This window comes from Talpa occidentalis, unplaced genomic scaffold (genome assembly GCF_014898055.3).
Source record: "Talpa occidentalis isolate TD23 unplaced genomic scaffold, MPIMG_talOcc4v2.1 talOcc4.5, whole genome shotgun sequence".
In the NCBI taxonomy this organism is placed as follows: Eukaryota; Metazoa; Chordata; class Mammalia; order Eulipotyphla; family Talpidae; genus Talpa; species Talpa occidentalis.
The window spans coordinates 72,156,140-72,175,274 of NW_023604861.1; positions in this window are offsets into that span (position 1 = coordinate 72,156,140).

The window sequence follows — 19,135 nt, forward strand, 5'->3', positions numbered from 1 at the left end:
CATCCTGAACCCTGAGCCACAACTGCAGGAAAACCACCCAGCAAAGGGGATTAATTTCACTCCCTTCTGTATTGACCCTGCACTTGGGGAGCTAGTATTTCAGGCTCTCAGCCAGCTGATCTCATCCGCAAATTAAGCTGACAGTTCCTTCCAGCAATAAAGGCCGCTTGGAGCCAAGGCTACATTGATTTAATTGGTCTCAAATAATTCCACTGGCCACATTATCACAGATTCCTGTGGAAGAGCCTTCCCCACCTGCAGGGGTGCTGTGGCCTCCTTTTTCTTCCCCATCTTGGAGGATGCTGCTGGCCACTGTGTTGGTTATTTCCGCACAGGAGAGGAGGGGTAGACTGGGCATTGATTAAGGTGGGTGGACTTCAGATAAAGTAGGATGGGGCCAGCATGTCTGGTCAGAAAATTAAGAGCAAGGATTGATTGAGAACAGAGTGTACAAACAGAAAAATAGTCACATGAGTTTGAGAATATTTGCGAACTCTTAGAATGTATATATTTTCTCATATAGATTGTAGTCAGCAGAAACACGAGAATTCCAAAACTGGAGGAGTAAAGGAGACTTTTTCATTCTCTATGTGTCTTAGAAGTTACAAAACAACAACTACATCCTATTTTAAGTAGTGGGTATGTAGACCATGGAAATGACTTCAGTGACGGGAAGGTGTGTCTACGAGGAAGCTGTTAACTGGTGGTCCCCATGAAACCCTGTGAGTTTTTATTGCTTTTAGGTTTCTCATTCATGAACTATCTTAGTTTCAAGAAATTCTTAAACATCCTGAAATATTTGGCCTTTTTTTTTTTTTAAAGATTTATATATTTATTTATTTATTTGTACAAGCACTGGGTACAGTCAAATGCATGGGGAGGGTAAGAGAATTCACCAGAGCCAGAGCAGAGAGTAGAACAGGCAGATTGATGAAGTACACTGCTGAGGGGAGCAGCGGGCCACCGGAGAGGTCTGCGTACCATGTGGGATCCTCGCCTGGCGGACGGGATTGAACCGGCGCTGCAGAGGCTGCGGGCAGCTTCGCAGCCCAGCTCTCAACCGCTGCGCCATCAGGGAGGCCCAATATTTGGCCTTTTGCACATATGACCATTTTATTTTTCTGGAATATGTTCCCTTCCTTTTATCAGCAGATCAAAGTTGTTTGCAATCTTTGACAAGCTAAATAAAAACACTGCTTTAAGGAGTGTGGTAAACCCTGTGACATCAAGTATATTTTTCTATCCTCTAGACTTGATCAGAATATGCTTCATAATAAATTAAGAAGCTAGAACTCAACAACTCCTCCTGCAGAAAGGACTAAGATAACAGTTGTTCACTACTCTGTGATGAACCATCTGAGCTATGGAACATTCAAGAAGTGAGAGTGAGGAGCGTGTATTTATGCTGAAAGGAAACTCAGGTCTAGACGGTTTAAATCACTCACCCATGGTATTCGAAAGAGCTGGAATGAAAACCTGAGTCTCCTTACTCTTAATTTAGTATACATTTGCACGTCACCTAATGTTCTAATTCAGCTGTCACTCTCTCAGAAAGGTACTTTAGCCCCGTTTTCTATTTCAATACCACATCTTCCGTAATGACCCTGAGTGCTGCATGTCCTTGGCTTATACTCTTAGATCCAAAATTACTAAGTGATTTTTTTGATGTATTTTACAAAAACATAGTAAAGCTTAAAAAGATTGCTCTTCATTTTCAAGACTTTTCCCACTTTTACCTTTTAGAGAAAACTCTATCCTAATATTTCACTATATGGTGAGAATGAGAATACAGAGGGTTAGAAACCCATGCCTGAATCTCTGCTGCCTGTATTCTATTCATGTCTGTATATTCTCTAGTCCCATCTGGGTTCATGCAGTTGCATTATGCACTCTGACATCCATGTCATGTCATGTTTATCCAACTGTTTTACTACTAGTCAAAATCAAAAGTTTTTTTTTCCTCCCCAATTCTCCCAGCAGGGCCTTTCCAGCTTAGAGAAAATGAAGCTGTCGGCTATCAGTTTATACATCATCACCAACAATAAACATGCCAGGATGAGAACCTGCATTTTGTTAGCTGACCATTGTTGATGGCAGGGAAAAAAAGACAGCTTGATTTTCATTAGCTAGACTGACCCCAGCCCTGGGAGCAGTGGGAACAATATGTATTTTGATTGGAAGTAAACTGAGGAAACATGACATGGAGTCAGGGAGGAATTGTAGATTTGTCCCAGGGGTGTAATTTTTTTAACAGACTGACTTTTGGCATTTGAGGAAAATCTCAGCAGCTCTCTGGACAGAATTTTTCTATCTGTCCATTTGGCAGGACTGATGTGTGACTGGAAATAGTATTCCTATTTTATTTTATATGACCTAGGCTTTGTACAGTAATGGTCTTGTTTCCAGGGGCCTGGAAATGGGGAGTCCCCTGCCCCTTTCTGCTTTGTCTTACCCCACGTTGTATCTGTGGCTTCTTACATAGTGGTCAACACAGTAGGTGCAGTATTTCCCAAAAGGAGGTACATTTTTATATGGAGATGGGAGCTCCCTGCTATTTGTCATGGGGTACAAGTAAAGGAGTAGGCTTTGGGCCTCAGATGGGTTTAGGTCTCATCTGAGAATGCCATTTGCTAAGTTGATCTCTATGTCCTCACCTTTATCATGCATATATAGAAGTAAATGAGCATATATATGCAGTGCTAGCATCTGATAAGTTCTTGAAGTATGTTAATTTTCTTTCCTGTTTTGGTTGCTTCCTCCTGAAATGAAATACAAACCAAACTCAATTCAACTTTTACATGAATCTTATGACCTTTCTTTGAATTTTCTTGTGTGATAAAGAAGGAAGAACAAGAGAGAGAATTGGAGACATGAAACACAATCTTCCCTTTCACAGAGGCTCGGTTAAAATAAGAGCCTTGACACAAGAACTTCCCAAAGTAAGATGTTAGTTGGATAACCAACCCAGTGTCTGCAACCAGTGAAACATCCTGTTTTTCTATTGTGTTTGCAATTAAAGGTAATATTCATGGCTCTAACAAAAGACAGCAGAGCCTTGTTAAATAGAATATTGGGAGGCACCAGGAGGGAGGAAAGTAGGGGGAAAAGAATCAAGCTATTGGGCAGGGAAGAGAGTGTGGACTGAGGCAACCAGATGAGGGCTTGGCAGCCACGGAGCCCTCAGTTGTACTGGGTGGACTGAAACACCTCTGCCTGCTTAAAAGTAGGGTCTCCTTTACCCATTGTCTAGATGCCGCCATGGCGGCTCACTCTTGCCTGGGGTTTAGAGGGTTAAGATTCCAATGTCTCCTTTTCTTCCTGTCTAGAACTATAATAAAGGCAGCAGAAAGGTCTTGCTCCCTCTGGCCCAGAATAAGATGAAAGAACAAAGGAAACTTGATTCTATGCCTGCAAATTGAATTTTTTTTATTGGGTCCATTTTTAAAATCCCAGAGTAGAAGATTCACCTGGACTTGGGGGCATATCATTTGGACTTGGCTTAAGATCCTAGGGTAAATAATTGGAATGTTATTCTGCAGAGTGGGTGGTTGTGTGTTATAAAGCATGTATGCATGGAGAAGGTTTAAGGAGATATTTTCAATAAAGAAGGTTAAGACTTCTACTAATCATTGGTAGAAAGGCAACAATCAGTGACATTTTCAATTCATTTGAACAAGTATTTTCTGATTGCCTACATTTGTGGGACAGCAGGAGCAAAGGGTTCCTTCTCCTTTTGGGTCTGGTATTATATTTAGGCAGAGTCAACGTACATAGAAGACAGATTGAAAAAAAAAAAAAACAGGAATGAAGCACTCAATGTATTTAACTACTTTATAAGAGTCCATGAATAGTCTGTTGTATGGGGATAGTAGAAAGGTCAATGACCAGTGCTGAGTATAACAGTGAGAGGGAGGTTCTTGGAAATGGATTTTACCCTAGGATAAAAGACACACTCTCTAGCATGGCATGCAAGATGGAATGCCTGGCAGCTTTTTTTTTTTTTTTTTTTTGATTCATCCTTCTCAGGTCCTCATGAATGCCCCTCTTATTTGCCATAGTCTCACAGCTCCACACATTTGCATATGTGCTTTCTCTGCGTGGATGTCTCCTTTCTTCACATTTGTTCCTTGGGTTGTTCATTCACACCTAACTTGTTGAATCCTACTTATCTTTCAAAACACATGTTACATGCTACCTCCTACAGAAAGCCTCCCCAAAGCGCTACCCCAGCTGACCTCCAAGTGGCCCAGCCAAAGCAGAGTGTTTCTCCTCCACCTTAGCATTAGCCCCTACGCATAACTTTATATAGTACAGTGAGGGCGAATGCTGTGTTCCTGACAGACTCTGAAGTGCTTCAGAACAGTGACTTATTTTAGCTCTGTGTTCCCTGCCCCTACAGTGTTGGTAATCCATAGTCAATTCAAGAAAAGTTTTTTGTACACATGAATAAGAGAATACCAGACAACTAGTTATGAACATCTCATCGCTACTTCAGCTGCACAATCCTTGGAGAAAATGTATGTTGCAAAGAGTCCCACTTCAGAATCAGAATCCCTAATGCATGTCTCATCCTGGAAACTATGTGCTTGCCTGGCAGAGATTCCTATGCATCCAGAAGAGGAAGCCTCTTAGCATGGCCACAGGTGACTGCATGCCCCAGCTCTCCTGCTGGAAGCTGGCGTGGCGCCATGTACCTCTGAGTGTGAGAGTGCTGAGGCCAGCTTCTTTAAAGATGAATGAAGGATCTTGGCAATGCTAACTGTGCAGGCCTGGGGTCCCTTTGGAGGCTGACCTCTATGTGCTGTGCAGCACACACCCTGCTGGGGAATGGGTGCTGCGTTTAGTGTTCCATTTTCCCTGCAAGAGATGCAGAGATGTGAGGCCAACCAGAGAGAGGTTAAAGAGATGTGGGAGCCTTACAGCTGGGGATCATTAACAACAATCAAGACCAACATAAAAAGGCAGCAGGGCTTCTCTCCCTCTTGGCCTTTGAAGCCATCTGGATAGAGGAAATTTGGTTTAAACTCTGGTAAGATAACTTTTTAGTGCTCTGAGATTGTTCTTTTTTAAACTTCTCTATACAAGTCCCTTGAATTCCTACAAATTCCTTATAGCAACTCTCTCTCTCTCTAGACCAGGGCAGAGGGTGACTGATGGCATAAACTGCAAACTTGTTACCTTTCCTAGAAATACCTGGTGAACCCAATTGATCTTTTTACACATTCTGAAAGCCAGGGTCCAGTGCTAATGAGAACTAGGCAGGATACTTTCACTGCCACACTCAAATGCCTTTTCTAAGGGGCCACACCCTACCACAGCTGTTTGGGGTGGCCAAGCAATTATAACAAGGTCTTGCTAAGTCAACCAGATTTTTTCTTTTGGAGAATTGGAAGCAGGATCAGACAGAATTTTCAATCTATGATAGACTCTTGAAATGAACAGTCAAGGTCATGCAGAATTAGGGTTAGAACTGTTTTTCTACTATTGTATACACACTGATGTCATGAAGTCTTGGTAGTAAAGACCTAAGGAAGGGGTTGTGCAAAGGGGTTGGGTTAAATGTACAGTGAAAAGCAAATATGAAATCTTATAGTCCCTCAAATTTGCAGTGACCTCAATTACTGTGTTCTTGTTTCCAAGTCAAGTTCTAACTCCTTTGTATTTCCTCTCCTTGATGCCCAGATATCCAGATTGTGTCCTTATAATTCTGCTTTCACTAGCTTGAAGGGGGGAGGGTCTCTCTCTTCCTAGCAATGGAAAATATCTTAAACTTGTCTCTGTCAGGTTTTGCATGCCCATGGCTATGGCACTTGTATTGCTTTTTCTGGACTAAGTAAAAACAATGTATTCAGATGAAAGTGTGCTGAAGGATCTATGACTAATGACTATCCTTACCTTCTTAATGACTACCATAGTTCATGACCTCTTGAAACCACTAACTGTCCCCCCTCTCTCTGATAATCTGCAGCACTCAGCAGTTGGGCCTTTGTGGCAGTCTATAATGCAGTGGTCTCTAATTGTTCCAGACATGTAGCATTTTGGTTGAAATTGCTTGAACAATGTCCAACAATGTATTGTGTGCTTTTTTTACACCCTGCGTCACTCAGCCATGGGGCACAAAGCTGGCATGCAGCAGCCATTCCTTAAGGAGGGAAGGTGAGCTGCTTACTCATGTTGTCCTTAGCTACTGACCATCCTAGTCCCTTTGTCATTTGCTTTTGAAACTAGTGCTGTAAAATCAAGTGTGGGAGCTCAGTGGGGTAGGAGGGATTACGGTTAAAATAAGGAGGGTGGGAATTGTGTGGGGCCTATAACCAAGAAGAAAAAACATACATTGTGCAAAAATGAAAAATGATGTAAAAAATATATAAAATAAAATACATAAAAAAACAACTTTTTTTTGCCCCTTTCACCCAAATGAAATTACCTTATTGTTTCTGACCTGATTATAAAAAGAAATGTATGTTTACAACACTCAGGGCCTATTAGCATTATTCTCTTGGAATGCTCTTCTCCCTGAGATGCTCCTGGCTGGGTCCTGCTCCTGGCTGGGTCTTTTGTTGAATTCAAATCTCTGCCTGAAGATCGCCCCTCTGATATTCTTCTTTGATCATCCTAAATATAATAGCCCAGTAGTTGCTCTCAATCACCTTTTTTTCTGTTTTAATTTCCTTCACTGCATCTACCACCTGCTGACCTTATGTTCTATTTTTATTTATTTGTTTATTCCCCATAATATTGTAAGCTCAAAGCACAGGGACTTTGTTCTGGGTCATATCTCCAGTGCTTAAAATAGTGCCAAAACAGATATATGGAATGAATATATAAATGAATTGTAAAAATTTAAAGATTTCATAAAAAATTAAATAGAAATTAAACATTATCCCTTCTTCCATTACCCAAAGATAAACACTTAGCATTTTACTGGATAAAGTGTTTTTTTTTTTTAGAAGGGAGCCTGCTATTTTAATCTGATTTTTTTCTCTCTGATTACAGTGGAAGTGGGTATCTTTCCATGTTACATTGGTAGCCCTGGTGGCACTATAGGTGGAAGGTGCTAAAACATACACTCCAAAGCTCTACTCAGACAACTCAATTCAGATGTTTCTGAGTGAGGGCCAGCATTCCCAACTTTCAAAGTGACTTGATGCACAGCTGGAGTTGCAAATTACTGGTTGTCATAGTTGTCTTAACTGCACCGAATGGAAAGTTAATTTTTTCTTTTTGCAAAACTAATGGATCCTTATAGTAATTGTAATATGTGATCAATGAAGCTAAATATACCTAGCAATAATTTGAGTTCATAAGATGAACTCATAGTAAGTTTATAGCACTTACAATTTACTTACTGCATTTTAAGATATATGTAAGTAAATTTATGGCACTTACAATTAACTTACTGTACTTCAAGATATATATATTCCTTTAATTCTCACAAGAACTCTAGCACATTGTTACCACCATTTTACAGATGAAGAAACTGAGATGCAGCAGTTGAGTAACTCACCCAAGATCAAGGCCACACAGTCACACAATAAAAAGCCAAAGTTGAATTTGAACCCAAGGAATATGATTCCAGAGTCCATTCTCCTAACCCAGACACTCTACAGACCTCCATGGACTATAATAATCTATTCTCTATAGCTCTAGCATGGATATCTTGCCAGACTTATGAAGTGCCCCCTGCACCCAAACCTACAACCCTCCTACATACCACACACACATACACACACACACACAATGTAAAACTACACCCCCAAAATAGAGAATAAGCTTTTTTTTAAATGATTTATTTATTTGTGCATACAAGAACTGGGGTACAGGCCAGAGGTGCAGGGGGTGAAAGGATTCACCAGAGACAGAGTAGGGAACAGAACAAGCAGATTGACTGAAATACACTGCTGAGGTGAGCAGTGGATGAGACAGGAGAGGTCTGCTGCACCATGTGGGTAGCTCCCTGGCCAGCCAGGGATCGAACTCATGCTGCCGAGGCTGCAGAAAGCTTCACAGCACTGTGCTTAACCTTGCATTATTTTAAAACACATTTAAAACTGGTCACATATGAGGCCATAAAGAAACTTTTAGTAAATATTAAAAAAAAATAAAATAACTCCCTAAAAAGGCATCATTGTACTGGAACAACAGTCACTTTTGGGGACGTCTAGTCATTATCTGGTTGGCTGATCTTGGGAAAATTTTTTAACTGCTCTAGTTTAGCCATATCTGGAAAATGGGAATGGAAATAACAGTTGCTCACCTGTGGAGAGGATGCACATGACAACTTGTTACAGAGCCTGGCAAAGTTAGGTCCTGAATACATGATAGATTTAGTGTCATCATCACATCCCTTGAAACTCACAGATATGAGGATGGGAACAGGAGGGGCTTTTGGAAAGGTGACCTGTGCTGGGCTTAGTGTGAAATGTTTTGTTTACACTTATTTCCTCCCAATAAGCTGGGTAACTTTACAGGTCTGAATCTGCTTTGACAAATAATTTGGTGGGTGAATCCTCTATTACATCATGGAATAAATGTCTAAAGTCTTTCTTCCCCTTTTTCTCTATAAGTTAGAGAGAAAAAGGCACACAGGAATGGGATGGGGGTAAGGAGATAGGTGGCATATCTGCTTTTCTGGTTGTCTTTATTCTATTTTACTAGTGAGCTATTTAATTTTACTTGCAGAATAACAGAGATGTTAATTGTCATGTCAGAGCTTTTACATGACAAGATACAGTTAGTTATTGAATAGATAAGGACAATTTCAATGCAGTAGAGTTATGGTTGAGGTAGCACAAGTGAACAGTGACATTTTTTATTTAACTCCCTATTACATTAAAAAATCAAGTCCTTCTGCCTTTTCTTAACAAATTATCAGCCATCAGTCTTTTGAACGGTGAGGTTCATGAGTTAAATATGTCTCCAGAATACGTCTGAACAATCACAGTATAATGTCCCTGCCTACAGGGCTGACAACTAAGTTCACTCTTGCTCAGGTGCTCAGAGACCAAGGAGTCAAGGGTAGGGAAGGGAAGAGAGTGTGTACAAAGTTGAAAGGGAAAACTGGAACAGTAATTTTCTACCAATTGTCCTAAGTGATGGGACAGGAGACAGGAATGGTCTGTGGGGCTATGACAGTATGTCTGAGGGTAGAACTGTAGCTTTCTTTACCCCTGAGCATTGAGAGCTTAGAACACTCCTAGATGTGGTCAAATATTTAGTCATGTGCCTCTAATTTTTACTATGCTGACTTTATTACCTTAGCTCTTTGCATACTTCACTTGGGTCTTCATTATTGAACCGCTTTCCCTCAGATGGGCCAACAATGATTTATATCCATTCTTGGTCTTCATTTTTTTTTTTTTGGTGACCCCTCAGCATCTTTTGACATTGTATTGATATTACTGCCTCCTAAACGAACAAAAATATTCTTCCCTAAGTGCATGACACCACTTCTTGTGGTACCACTTCCAATCAAGTGCCTTATTCACTCACTCTTTTCTCTCTATCTTTAATAGTTTGAAAGTTTAAAAGTTTCGTCTTTGTCTCCCTTCTCTTTGCAGGCTATAATTCTCCACCAGGAAGTTTTACTTATGTCAAGTCTTTATAAAATCATTATGCATTATTAAATGCATTATAAAATTATAAAATCACTATGTGATCACTTACAATTGTTTATCTCCAGTATGGATGCCCTTCCAGACTCATGTGAGATACCCCCGGCCCCATTCCTTGCCCTGCCGTTGTTTTACAGACAGACTCAATCTCTCAGAAACTAACTTATCATCCTTTCCATCCTAAACAATGTCTTAGCAACCCCACATTCTGTCTCTCATCTCCCATCTGCAAATATTCACCAAGTTCCTTTAGCCTTACCTCCTAAATTTATCTTTTTTAAATTAATTTATTTGTACAAGCACTAGATATACTCAGAAGCGCAGGAGGGTGAGAGAATTCACCAGAGCCAGAGCAAGGAACAGAACAGGCAGACCGACGAAGTACACTGCTGAGGGGAGCAGCAGGTGGCAGGAGAGGTCTGCGCGCCATGTGGGACTCTTGCTGGTGGCCGGGGATCGAACCGGCGCTGCAGAGGCTGCGGGTAGCTTCTCAGCCCAGCGCTCAACCGCTGCGCCACCAGGGTAGGCCCCTAAATTTATCTTGATTCTGTTAACTTTCTTCCTGCTACAGAGTGATTATTCTAGATGAAGTAACCATAATCTCTACCCCTTGACCACGTGACCTCTCAATTGATATTTCCACACACCTTTATACCTAGTTTGTTTGTTTGTTTGTTTTAACATGTTTTTTCTAATTAGCTTTCCACTGCTCTGAAACTAAAACCAAAATTCCTTAATAGAGTCTCAAGCCATGAGTGATGGGGAATCTGCCTCTCCCAGCAGTTTGAACTTCTCTCCTGCTCACTCCCTGAGTCTCAGATCCGTTAGTGCCACTGTCCTTCCTGGCTGATGGAAACTTCTCATGTTCTATTCTCATACTAGAAACCCTCGCCTCTTCCATATACAGAGAGGAACCATTTACTGATCTTCCAGGTCCTTTTGCTATATGCTCTTATTACATCCTATCATCCTTTTTTTATCCAGCAATTATCACATGGTGTAATTAAGGAACTGAAAAAATAATGATATAATATCTTATATCCTAATGGGATAGTACTATCTCTGTACTATCCATATACACAAAATACTGGTTGAAAGAAAGAGAAAACAGAGAGGAAATTTCCTTGGGGATTTAAAAAATTTTTAAGAGATCCTGGACAAAAACCAAAAAAAAAAAAAAATCATTACTAAATCCAGGAAAGATAATTTAAACATTTATCTTGAAACTAGTCAGTGTATATATTTCTTTTAGACAAATTATTTTCCACTTTTTGAAATAAGTGGGATGAGGGATACTTTCTCTCCTCCAAGCTTCAATCATTGAGGGCAATCATGCTACATTTATGCTGAAAATAAATGCCCAGTTGTATAAATGTTCTTTGCCTCTAAGGAAGATCTATTAGTTTTTTCTTTTCTATAAAAAAAAAAAAGTGAGAATGTTGAATGATATTATATTCCAGATTGCTGAAGCATGTTCCTGATTTAAGCCCACATTTTAAAATGAATTTAACGATATATTGAAGATGATTGAAAGGTATTAGTTCTGCACTGGTATCAGTGTGAGCACACCTAAGTAATTAATGAGGAGTATAACTATTTCTTTAAATAAACTGCTATCTTTTTAGCACTTGAGGGAGATTTCATCTTATCCTTCTTTTCTTGATTAAAAGAGAACTGATATGGCTGTTGTAACTCAAGGGCCTTTGCTCACCTCACAATGTTGACACTGGACACCATTGCATGAGGGGGGAAAAAAGGCAAAATTCTCACCCCTAACAAAACTGTCACAAAATCGTATTTTCACGTCTGAGGGAAAAAAAAATGATAGCGCAATGCTATTCATTTCTGATGTGGATTTCTCAACAGCTAATACAGGTGGCAAATGAATATCATTGCACAATTATTTTCTAAAACATCTCCAATAATTATCATTGGAAATCTTTTGTGTGCAACAATGTTTGGGGGATGGGCATCTGAGAAATGGTAATAAATGGAGAGTTGCTAGAATGGCTACTTATTTGAAGACTGTTCAAAAGGCAAGGAAGGAAAAGAAAAGTTTCTGAGGAAAAAACAGGAGGGGATGGTGGCTTGAAGAGATTAACTTGAGGGAAAGGATGTGGACAGCTGCTGGTCTTCGGAGGATTGAAATCCAGAAATGGAATTTAGAATTGGATGTACATATTCAAGGAATTGATTGAGGATAGTAGAGCAGGCTATAGTATTTCAGAATTATAAATATGAGGAAATGGACAGGGCTATTGTCCACAAGTATTGACGTCCTGACCTGGATAAAGGAATGAGTGCATCTGGGTAGGGAACTGGGAAGGTGTGGAGTATTGCATCAGCCGCTGATGAGTCCTCTTCTCACCTGTTTTTCTGAGCTGCTGGCAAGAGCTTTCTTAACAAATTATTTCAATTTTCCAACAATAAATCCGATGTTATTCCTATTTTTAATTTTTATTATTAAATCATAGGAAGGAAATATTTTCTGAAATCTAACACATTTCCTGAAACTATGAGTCATATTATGCACACACACACAGAATACAAACACACCTGAAAATATTTAAATTTTATTCATACAAGTGCATTATAGATACATCATTTATTCAAAAATGTATTGTTTACTTATGTTTTCATGTATTGGAAGCTTTTCATGTTGAAGAAGATTTCTATGATGCTGAGAGGTGGCTCCAGAAACAATATTGACAAGTGAATTTTGACTCAAAATAAAGAGGAGCTCTCTAAAATATGGGCCATGATGTGAGGAGTGTTGAATTCATTAGAGCTACAAGTGTTCTAGCCCAGGAAAGCACAACTTGATGCAAGTCAGAAAGCCTGGGTGCAGGAGCCTATGTACAGCTTATTAATTTGTGGTCCAGAGGCAGGCCATGGTTTGCAGAGAGATTTGTCTGTCCCTTTTAGATTTTATAAATTTTGAACTAGTTGCCAATACTTGAAAGTTGGAAAAATTCACAAAATCCAGATTTCTGACTTTTCCTGAGAAAGTAGGTCTGGCTGCAGGGCAGTAACTTTTATAAGTGACAAGATGCTAAGAAGTAGCTGTCTTTTTTAAAGGAAGTAGCTATTGTCCCTTGAGATGAGGGAAAGAATTGCTTGTTTGTCAAAGATCAACACAGTCTACCTCTCACAATCTCATTACTTCCCTGTTCTCTGTAACCTTTGGATTTTTTACCTGGTGGTAGGCTTTCCTGTCCTGAGAGCTTCCAAATCTATGAAAATTTCAGCCTTATCTTTTCCATTTTAGAATTTTGTGTTTTGAGTGTGGTATGATTAACTGATAACCCAGGGTTAAGCTATTCCATGTTTGAGATAGTAGTGACAAGCACCAGAGGAGGTGTAGGTTAATACTGAGTGCAAACCATTAAGGTTTTTTAATGATTTCAAGTTAGTTATGCCAAAGATATATTGATAACCACGCATCTGATGGGATCAATTCATTGTCTTGCTTATAAAAATGACTATTTTGTAAAGAACTATTATTTCCTTATGGGTAGATATATACTTTTCTTCATAAGGTATAATGCTTGAAACTGTAATACAGCAATGAATCACTACCATAAATCCTATTATAAATCTTCCAGGAAGGTTTTAAACTAGATTGCAGTGATTTCTGCAGAAAGTGTATAGATTCTAGACCTCCATATTTTATAAGCACCTATGCATAATAGCAAGAAGAACCAAACAAATATATTATGATTGGAAATTTGATGCCCTGGAATACTTATAAAAAGTAACCAAAGGACAGAAACTTGAAAAGGTTAGAAATTTTTCCATGCTTCTTAATAGCACATTCTTCATCTATCTTATTAGCAAAAACATGTTTAAAACTCACCAAACTTTATCAGTGTTATTTAACTCTGGTGCTCATGTCTCTTGAGTAAAATTGTCAGTTTTATACAGGTTTTAAAATGGAATCCGATCCCAAATTTGGTCATGTGTAAAGTATTAGGCAAGTGGGAGATAAAAGAAAGAAAATCCTTTCCTTTTGTAAAACTCTGAAGTCTATTCCATTTTATTGTAAGAAATGCACCTTTAAGTCTCCTCTGTATGTCTTTCAATAGCCATGCTACCTGTAATCAGTAACTGTTCTTATAAAGATCTACATACTGTATATATTTATAGACATTTTGATCTGGTGACATTTTCCCATTAAAGAGAAGAGAAAACACAAAAGATTTTTTAAAAGACTTTTTAAAAAAAGACAGTGTATATAATATCATTTATAAATAAGCACTGAAATAGCTGCAAGACATATGTGGCAGACAGATGAGTAAACGTGGTCAATATTAAGATTCCCACAATTGACTCAAGTGGGTAGTATTGATTTTTTTAAACCTATAACCCATTATAAGCGTGCATTTAACCTAGCCAAACTCACATGGTAGCATCTGCATTCTTGTGTGGCTTGAATTTTCTGTCTGTTGTCTCACAAATGTTAAGAATGGAGAAGTGAGGCTGTTCTTGGACTAGATGCATATGAGATCTATAAAACATTTCTTAATTAGGAGAAGAAAACCTTCGGTTTCTTTTCTTCCTTTTTTTTTTTTTTTTTTTTTTTTTTGTGGGACCCTTGCTGGTGGCCAGGGATCGAACTGGCGCTGCAGAGGCTGTGGGCAGCCTAGCAATCCAGCACTCAACCGCTGCGCCACCAGGGGAGGCCCTCTTTTCTTCCTATTTTAAAATTCACACTATCTCCTTGTGTTTCTGGATGATAGTGCATATGAGTTTTGGATTTGGCCCACTTATTTTTTTTTTTAATGACCAATGATGAGAAATGTGTCATTTTATGGAATGGAGAAGGTAAAACAGACTTCTATGTTTGCTAAGGTGAAATTGTGGCAGTTTATTGACATTTCTCCCTTATCCACATTGACTTGCCTTTATCTTGCTTTTCAGTTTCCTAGTCTCTGACTGTTCTTGTTTAAGGACTTGCCTTTATAGTAGCAAATGTTGCTTGTTGAAGTTATTACCTTTGAACATACTCCTCCAGGATGTCCGCTCTAGGTTGCAGAAGAGCAAAGTTTTGTTGTTTTTTTAGCTGCAGTAACTTTGATATACATCATTGTGAATAGAGGTCTACCTTCCCAGCTCAGGTGTGTTGTTCCCACACCACACCCCAGACCCCACAGCCACCCCCTCCCACCATAGTCCATTGCACTCTCACCCCATCTTGCACTTGCCACTCTGGTAACATCAATTCTTTAGTCAGCTTTCTGTGGTTGGTTTGGCTTTCTCTGACCCCAAAGTTAACATTTTTAAGCACTCCTCTTCCCTAGCTGGATGTACATCAGAGAAACACAGCTGCAGCTGGGGATAGGGGGATCTCCATAATCATTTAGATCAGCATCACACACATGTGGTTCAACAGCATCACCTCAGCATTGTTTAGTTTGACTAACCTAATGATTTTTACTTGTTTTTAGTCTGAATCTCTTCAAATGAGACATGTGTTTCCATGTTGCTCTAGACCCTGGCACTCTGTTTCCTTATAAGTTTGCCATCCACCACCCCTGTTTTATAGCATATGTGTAACTTCTAGTCTATTGGGTGAGGCCATGTGAAACTGCCATGATCTCTTAGGTTTAAAAGATACTTGAGTGTTAGAAACTCCATAGGGTCCAGTCTTCTTGTTTCACAAAGTGGTAGAATTCTAAAGAATGACTAACTTGCTTAAAAAACAAACTCCATAACACCTCAAAGCTGGTATATTTTTTCAGGGATTTGTACCTAGTGAAAAAGGTAATTTTACTAGAATGACAAACATTTCCTATTAAAATGCAATTACCCCTAGGATTTATTATTTTTGAAGCTTTATCACTAAGCATATCTGTCTGTGATTAAGTTATTCCATTTTTCCCCCTAGAGTAGGCTTTGGTAAGTAGAAGGATGATTAAAGAAAGTGAACACCAATGTCTGAAAGGAAAAGAAGGTGTGCTGCTGAAAAAGGGTAAAGGCATGCATGAAAACAGAGACAGAGAGAGTCAGATACACACAGACACACATAGGAGAGGGAGAGAAAGGGGGGGGAGAAAGAGACAGAGACAGACAGAGAGAGAGAGAGAGAGCGAGAGCGCCAGTGATGCATGGGCATTGAGTGAAATTTTCCTGAATTTTCTGTTGTCTTTGTAGATGTACAACTTGTTTTATGTGGATTAATAGTAATCAGAATCAATATGCTCTAAATGATGTAAGTGAATTTTAACATTCTTTCATTTAACAGAGTCCTAGTGTGAACCATATTTAATGATCAGCCTAAAAATTGGAAATAGATATTTATTGTGGGCCTCTAAGTTATGAGTTCATTTTGTAATTGAAGTTGGGACAAGATATAATTACAGTTTGTTCATTATATGCGCTATGACTTAAATAATGCCTGTAAAATACATGTGTGTAAATGAAACTGCTTCTGTGCATCTAAGGGAAAAAAATCTGTCCTTTTTATTCTAGAGTATTGGGAAAGTGGGTTCTGAGATTGATTTTGGCAGTTAATAAAAGTAAAGACTTAAAATATTGCATTGTTACTTTAAAAATTAGAAAGAATAGAGCTGCTTAATTACAAGTGGCTGAATTTTCAGCTTTATATTTCAGTGCTTGTTATGAAATCAATAAAAATTATTCTCTGATTTTTCTAGTTCTAGACAAGCCAAGACAAAAATTGCCGTAACCTATTCTGCTAGCTTTAAAAAATAATAATTAGATTCTCAGTAACAAATGTGTACAACATCCTTAAGAGTTTATATAACACCTGAAGCTACATTGTCTTCTGAGATTACTATGACAACCCCATAAAGAATTATCCCCATTTCTCTCATGGGGAAGCTGAGGTTCGACCAGAGAAAATGGCTTGCCATGAAGTGGCAGAATGAGTTTAGATATTTAGTCTAATTACTGTGTGTTGTTCCGCTTCACTGGATGGAGAGGTGAAAGCAGAGAACCTCCCACATTCAGATTCTCTAGACTATGACCTGTTTCAACACCAAAGGGGAAGCTCCTGATAAAATTTAGAGATTGCGCTAGGATTCCAACTAGCAGGGATCTCCTAACCCCCTAAACAGTGGAATTTGCTGGAGAGGAAAGATGACAGTTCCTCCTTTCTTTCTTACTCTCTCTTTATTTTTTAAAGATTTGTTTTTTTTATGCATATAAAAACTGGGGTAAAGGCCAGAAATATGGCAGGTGAGAGGACTCACCAGAGATAGAGTGGGGAAAGAACAGGCAAATTGACTGAAATACACTGCTGAGGGGAGCAGCAGGCAAGACAGGAGAGGTCTGCTGTGCCAGGTGGGTCACTTCCCTGGCTGGTGATGTAACTTGTGCTGCAGTGGCTGCGGATAGCATCACAGTGCTGTGCTGAACCCCTTGCACCACCAGTGAGGCCCCAGTTCCTGCTTTCATGGCAGATCACAACTTATATTGTCATGGTATCCTGCTTAAAAGGGTCATGACTCTATGCTTTTAATTATCTAGTAAAATATCACATTATTAACTAGGGCATGCAGGGATATATATGAGACTGGTGGAACAAATGTGGATAGATGATAGTTCCCCATGGCCTGCTACAGGGACCCTATTCCAACCTGTTGCAGAATTTCAAGCAACATTAATAGAGAGAAACACTGTTCCTTCTGTCTACAAGGGAGAAAAGTAAGGGGAAAAGTGCAATTACTCTTTCTCATAGCCATAAATTATTATTTTTCTATCTTGATAAGAAATATCAGTTTTGGGGCCTCCCTGGTGGCGCAGGCGGTTGAGCGTCACACTGTGAAGCTGTCTGCAGCCTCTGCAGCACAGGTTTGATCCTGGCTGGCCCGGAAGAAACCCACATGGCACAGCAGACCTCTCCTGTCTCGCCCGCTGCTCCCCTCAGCAGTGTATTTCATCAGTCTGCCTGTTCCGTTCCCCACTCTGACTATGGTGAGTCCTCTCACCGCCCCCCCCCAACGCCTTTGGCCTGTACCTAGTTTTTGTAGAAATAAATAGATCTTTTTTAAAAAAAAATCAGTTTTTGCAATTGAGAAAATTCATTCAGAATTATTGTGATTGCTCTCGGGCAATTACATGAAGATGGCTCATTTAAGAACAGATCTTCAGTGTTTATCTTGACAAGAATTTTCTATCATCCTGTCATTAGAAGGAGGACAGCTCTGTGACCAGTAGGAATTTGGTGAGGTATGAAACTACTTCCTCATGTAACACATTTATTTCTTTCAGAAATAGTAAAAATACTGAGGAGGGCTGGAGGAATTATGGGAGATAGATTTCTAAACTATTTATAATGAAGCTACACTAATTATGTAAAGGGAGTATATTTATATTGTAAATGAATAATAAGTCTATTAGGTTTTCCACTCATGTTGTTTTATAAATATTTTTGTTAGCATTTGGGTGGGGAAAAAGATTAGCAACAATATACATTTTAATAAACGGTGTTTAGATGTGTTCCCAGGTGTCCCGCCTGAGTCATTTTATTTTTGGAAGCAACACATTTCAAGCTTTATTATATGATTATTTTATGATTATTCTGATTATCAATCTATTTTATTCTCTGAGCATATCAAAAATGGGCATAGTATACCCTATAAGGAAAAATATACCCCAGGTAAATTTATTGGGATATTAGAGGTTATGAACACATCAAATACATTTTTTTGTGAGTATCTGGAATCATAGTTCAATTTTGGTTCAAGTTTTGAGAACACTCTTAAAGGAACAACTGTCAAAAAGGTTCTCTGTTTCTATAGCTGTCTTTTCTCTGGCTCCTTGGTAACGATGAAATGATCTTGCTTGAGTGCATTAAAGTTTTTGGTACTGACATACAGTGTAATGATCCATTTTGTCTGTCACAAACCAATATTCGTTGAAAGTCCTCAGTGTTTTAGGTGCAATTCAGAATGTAATAGGGAAAGAGACTCAACCCTCAAGGAAGTTGCAATCTACAGGTAATCTGTCCTTCAGTGGTGAAATGTTCAGCTGAGGTGAAGTGTCTCCTGCTCTTCAACAAGAAGTTATCTTTCACCTTGTACTAGCCAATAAGAAGCCCTGCCCTAAACTATTGGTTTTCGAGTCTATTTGGGGGAAAATGAAAGTCTTCAGAATACTTATCTAATTTAATATGTCCATTTAACTTGTCAGAGACCAGAATTTGTTTCTTTACTTGTCTTCATGTGGAAGAACTGTCTTTGCATTCAGAAAGCTGACAATTTGCCAACTTTTGCCATAGTCACTCATTCAGGGATAAAGAGAAACTTGGGAATTTTTAACATAAGGTATGACAATAAGTGTGGTAACTTAGAGGAAGACAACCTAGACGTTTTATTTTCCTGTTGGATATTCATTATTATATAATGCTTGAATTCTAGTGTTTAAGGACGTGTAAGGTGAGGAGACACTATGTGTGGATTTTGTCTCATAGAATCCTGATGTTTCTGTCCATGGTCTCAACATCTGATTTCCAGAGCTCCGTGGGCTGTGAGCTCACATGCTTGTGTAGGTGCAGG